This window comes from Aquarana catesbeiana, linkage group LG02 (assembly GCF_042186555.1).
Source record: "Aquarana catesbeiana isolate 2022-GZ linkage group LG02, ASM4218655v1, whole genome shotgun sequence".
NCBI classification, from domain to species: domain Eukaryota; kingdom Metazoa; phylum Chordata; class Amphibia; order Anura; family Ranidae; genus Aquarana; species Aquarana catesbeiana.
Genome location: NC_133325.1, coordinates 118,334,295 through 118,340,335, shown reverse-complemented (window position 1 = coordinate 118,340,335; position 6,041 = coordinate 118,334,295). Strand labels below are relative to the sequence as shown.

At 52.7% G+C, this 6,041-nt stretch overlaps 1 pseudogene; it reads right to left on the bottom strand.

Annotated features, from left to right (window-relative positions):
- Positions 1 to 5,888: 5,888 nt before the first annotated feature.
- LOC141130790 (U2 spliceosomal RNA) lies at positions 5,889 to 6,020 on the bottom strand (annotated as a pseudogene).
- Positions 6,021 to 6,041: the final 21 nt, after the last annotated feature.

Below are 6,041 nucleotides of genomic sequence, written 5' to 3'. Positions count from 1 at the left end.
CAGGGATAATTGGAAACAGAGCAGACCACAGGGGTCACTGGAGACCCAGAAGGGCACAGGGGTCACTGGAGACACAAGAAGGCTTAGGGGGTCAATTGAGACACAGGAGGGCACAGGGGTCACTGGAGACACATGAGGGCATTGGGTCAATGGAGACTTAAGAACACAGGGGTAATTGGAAACAGAGGAGAGCACAGGGGTCACTGGATACACAGGAGGGCATAAAGGTCACTGGAGACAGAAGAGGGCACAGGGGTCACTGGAGACACAGGAAGGCTTAGGGGTCACTGGAGACACAAGAGGGCACAGGGATCACAGAATGGCACAGGGGTCAATGGAGACACATGAGGGCACAGGGGTCACAGAACGGCACAGGTGTCACTGGAGAAACATGAGAGCACAGGGGTCTCTGGAGACACAGGAAGGCACAGGGGCACTGGATACACAAGAGGGCACAGGGTTCTCTGGAGACACAGGAAGGCATAGGGGTCACGGGAGACACAGGACAAACAGGGGTCACTTCCCTACAGGGCGCACGTGGAGCACTCTGTGATCACCGAGTCACTGAGACTCGGGTGATCACCGATCCGAGTAGGGGGCTGGTCCCGGCCCCTTACCATGTGATCAGCTGTCAGCCAGTCCCACCCTTGCCTCCCTCACCTCCCATGCTTCCTGGTACCGAGTTGGTCTGTGAAGATGAACCCACGCACTTAGGCTTCATGTGTCTCTCTGCGGATGAGAGAACCCTTAGGAGGAGGGAGAGATTGTGCCTTAATTGTGGCCAGGCAGGTCACTTTTTGAAGTCTTGTCCTACCCATCCAGGGAACGCCCGAACCTTGAGGTCCTGTCACAGACAGACCTCGGGTGGCGTTGTTTTGTCCCCAGTTATCCAGAAGGATAAGCCCCTGGTTTCAGTTACCCTTTCTTGGGCTGAGTCGTCCATCAAGATCAGGCTCTGGGGCTGCAGGCCTGTTCATTGAGGCTGCCTTTGTATCGAAGCCCTTGATTCCGCTGCAGCTGCGTGACACTCCACTTGCCATTGAGGCTCTTGACGGGACACCTCTACAGCCTGCCCATGTGACTCATGAGACTGTTCCATTGTCCATGGCCCTAGGGGCTCTTCACCATGAGATAATCCAATTCCAAATTATTTCCTCACCTAAGTTTCCACTGGTTATTGGTTATCCTTGGTTACAGAGGCACAACCTCTCTTTTAATTGGCTCTGTGCTGAGGTTCTCTCTGGTCGCCACAATGCAGTAAGACATGCTTCCAGAAGGTAGTCAAGGTCCTGTGCACCTCTTCACTCTCCTCCCTAAACAGTAGCACACAGGGGTAACTGGAGACACAGGAGGGTAGAGGGGTCACTGGAGACACAGGGGCACACGGGAGTCACTGGAGACACAGGAGCACACAGGGGTCACTGGAAACACAGGAGCGCACAGGGGTCACTGGAGACACAGGAGGGCACAGGGGTCACTGGAGACACAGGAGGGCACAGGGGTCACTGGAGACACAGGAGGGCACAGGGGTCACTGGAGACACAGGAGGGCACAGAGGTCACTGGAGACACAGGAATACACAGGGGTCACGGGGGGATACAGGATTCATTGAAAACAGAGGACAGTACAGGGGTCACTGGAGATACAGAGGGCATAGAGGTTACTGGAGACACAGGGGTCATTGGAGATACAGGAGTGCACTGGGGTCACTAGAGACACAGGGACACACAGTGATCACTGGAGGCACAGGTAGGCACAGGGGTCACTGGAGACACAGTGATTTGTGTCACCAGTGACCTCTATACCCTCCTGTTTCTCCAGTGGCCATTGTGCACTCCTGTGTCTCCAGTGACCCCTGTGCACATCCATGTCTCTGGTGCCCCTGCGTCTCCATTGACCCCATGCCCCCATGTGTCTCCAGTTACACCTGTGCACTCCTGTGTCTACAGTGACCCCTGTGCACTCCTGTCTCTAGTGACCCTTGTGCCCATTGGTGTCTCCGGTGCCCCTGTGTCTTCAGTGACCCCTATGCTTATCTGTGTCTTCAGTGACCCCTGTGCACTCCTGTCTCTAGTGACCCTTGTGCACTCCTGTGTTTCCACTGACCCCTGTGCCTTGCTATGACCCCTATGCCCTTCTGTGTCTCCGGTGTCCCCTGTGCCCTCCTGTGTCTCCACTGACCTCTATGCCCTCCTTTGTCTCCAGTGACCCCTGTGCACTCCTGTGTTTCCAGTGACCCCTGTTCTCTCCTCTGTTTCCAATGACCAATGAGGGCACAGGGGTCATTGGAGACACAGGAGGGCACAGGGGTCACTGGAGACACAGGGGGGCATAGAGGTAACTGGGGACAGAAGAGGGCACAGGGGTCACTAGAGACACAGGAAGGTATAGGGGTCACTGGAGAAACAGGGGGGCACAGGGGTCACAGAAAGGCACAGGGTTCACTGGAGACACATGAGGGCATTGGGACAATAGACATGTGGGACTACAGGGGTAGTTGTAAACAGAGGAGAGCACAGGGGTCACTGGATTTCCAGGAGGGTATTAAGGTCACTGGAGATACAAGAGGGCACAGGGGTCTCTGGAGACACAGGAAGGCATAGGGGTCACTGGAGACACGGGGGTCACTGGAGACACAGGGGTCACTGGAGGCACAGGAGGGCACAGGGGTCAGAGAAAGGCACAGGGGTCACTGGAGACACCGGAATGCACAGGTTTCACTGGAGACACATGAAGGCATTGGGTCAATGAAGATGCACAGGAGTCATTGGAAAAAGAGGAGAGCACAGGGGTAACTGGAGACGCAGGAGAGCAAAGGGGACACTGGAGACACATAAAGGCATAGGGGTCACTGGAGACATAGGAGGGCATAGAGGTCACTGGAGACAGAAGAGGGCACAGGGGTCACTGGAGACACATGAGGGCATTGGGTCAATGGAGATGCAAGACTGCAGGGATAATTGGAAACAGAGCAGACCACAGGGGTCACTGGAGACCCAGAAGGGCACAGGGGTCACTGGAGACACAAGAAGGCTTAGGGGTCAATTTAAACACAGGAGGGCACAGGGGTCACAGAAAGGCACAGGGGTCATTGGAGACACAGGAGGACATAGAAGTGCACAGGTGTCACTGCAGACACATGAGGGCATTGGGTCAATGAAGACACAGGAGCACAGGAGTCATTGGAAAATGAGGAGAGCACAGGGGTCACTGGAGACAAAGGAGGGCATGGGGGTCACTGGAGGACAGAGGTCACTGGAGACACAGTTGTCACTGTAAACACAGGGATGACTAGAGGCACAGGAGGGCATAGAGGTCACTAAAAACAGAAGAGGGCACAGGGGTCACTGGAGACACAAGAAGGCTTAGGGGGTCAATTGAGACACAGGAGGGCACAGGGGTCACTGGAGACACATGAGGGCATTGGGTCAATGGAGACTTAAGAACACAGGGGTAATTGGAAACAGAGGAGAGCACAGGGGTCACTGGATACACAGGAGGGCATAAAGGTCACTGGAGACAGAAGAGGGCACAGGGGTCACTGGAGACACAGGAAGGCTTAGGGGTCACTGGAGACACAAGAGGGCACAGGGATCACAGAATGGCACAGGGGTCAATGGAGACACATGAGGGCACAGGGGTCACAGAACAGCACAGGTGTCACTGGAGAAACATGAGGGCACAGGGGTCTCTGGAGACACAGGAAGGCACAGGGGCACTGGATACACAAGAGGGCACAGGGTTCTCTGGAGACACAGGAAGGCATAGGGGTCATGGGAGACACAGGACAAACAGGGGTCACTAAAGACACAAGAGGGCACAGGGGTCACCGGACACACATGAGGGCATGGGGTCAATGGAGACACCGGAGTGCAGGTCATTGGAAACAGAGGAAAGCACAGGGGTCACTTCAGACACAAGAGGGCACAGAGGTCACTCGAGACACAGGAAGGCATAGGGGCCACTGGACGGCACAGGGGTCACTGGAGACCCAGGAGGACATACAGTGCACTGGAGACAAAAGAGGGCACTGGAGACACAGGAAGGCATAGGGGCCACTGGAGGGCACGCGGGTCACTGAAGACACAGGTGTCATTGGATACACACAAGCGCACAGGGGTCACTGGAGACACAGGAGGGAATAGAGGTCAGTGGAGACATAGGAGGGCATGGGGGGTGCAGAGGTCTATACCTTCATATGCACTTGGGGCTGCTATTCAAGCAATGCAGGAGGCTGGACATTGCACCTATGATAACAGTTGCAGGCTTCTACGCAAACATATAATAAAATGATGCTGAAGTTGGCTCCTTATTCGGCTAGCTTCTCATTTGAATGCAGAAGTTGGCTCCTTATTCAGGTTCGATCTTTAATCACAAAGGTGATTATTTACTAAACAATAATCTGCAAAGTTTATAATAAAATCATGGGGTAATTCTGAATAGATAACTTTTTCTATATGAAAACCATCTTGGCTCAGCCCGATGTGACTTGTTTTCATATAATTTGGCATCCTTCTATAAGTTAAACTTCAATTTGGCCCAAGCCAAGTGATATAAGTCATAAAATATGGCAACCAAACGTGGCACCATGACAGCCATGCATTTCAATGGGAAATTTTTAATAAGAATCCAAGCTATTTCTATATGAAAACCATCTTGGCTCACCCAAATTCCACTTGCTTTGTACACATTGGGCATCCTACTATATGGGAAAGTTCAATTTGGCCCAAGCCAAGTGATATAAATCATAAAAATTGTCACCCTGACAGCCATACATTTCAATGGGAAATTCCGAATAAGAAGCCAAGCCATTCCTATATGAAAACCATCATGGCTCACCCAAATTCCACTTGTTTTATACTCATTGGGCATCCTGCTATATAGGAAAGTTCAATTTGGCCCAAGCCATGGTGCTGAGTTTTGGTGCCATATTGAATGACTTATATCACTTGGCTCGGGCCAAATTGGAGTTTAACTAATAGAAGGATGACAATTTTTTTTTCTTTTTAATTAAAAGCCTATGGCGTGCATAACACACCCAAAAAACTTCACCCGGTGCCGAAACCAGACAGACCCCTTTCTCTGGTGGGTCTGCCAAAACAGAACCCACCCAAGTACTAGGTGGGGCTCCCCCGAAGGGAGACCCCATGAGAGAGGGCGAACTAAGCCAAAAGGCCATGTCCACCCCTTCCCAAGACTTTCAGGGCTGGCCCGAGGACCCGTCCTTACTCATCACACAGTGAGACAAACGTGAAGAAGACAAAACGTGACAAACATAGGTTCAATCAAAAAATAAATATAAGAAAGTGGGGAGGGGATAGTGGAGAGGAGAGTGAAAAGGGTGGCCATTGTGTAAAACAAGGACCAGGCCCTCCGGCCAGGAATAAAAAATTCCTCTGGTCCCAGCCAAAAGGCCCGGCCCAAGAGGCAGGTGCTAAAAAAGCGTGTTTATGGTGCAGTGACCGTGGTGCCTCAAATCAAAGTGACTGACACTCACAGTGATTTTATGGCACCCCTGGACTGCCACTCCAGGGGCACATACTCCATAGGCTTTCAAGACCAACCCTGGCCACCAGCCCAGACCACAGCAGCCCCCACCCCAGGCAGAAAGGCATGGAGTTCTGGAAGCTTGGTGAGAGCCCTTTACCATCAGGCCTCACTGTCGTTCCGTCCCTCCTACCTAATTACATTCGGGAAATACTGGCCACTCCCCCGGTGGGAGAAAGGGGAGCCAGCGTTCTCTCCCGAATCACTGTCTGGAGCTAGAGCTGCCCCAATCCAGGTCAGAAGGCCAGGGTCCCGACCCTCCGGTTCAGACCCCGTGGTTCTCCATCCACATCAGAAGGCTTCCCTTTCGGCTACAAACCGCTCCAGGTCACCTTTACTCCAGCAGGTTTTGCATAGCAACCGCCATCCCATCTCTATCTCGCTATAGATCAGGGACGGAAGCAACGCCACCTCCTGGAAACTGATAAGAACAGATACTACACTTGATCTTAGCCAAAAGGCAGAGAAGCGATGACAAACGATATGAAAACAAG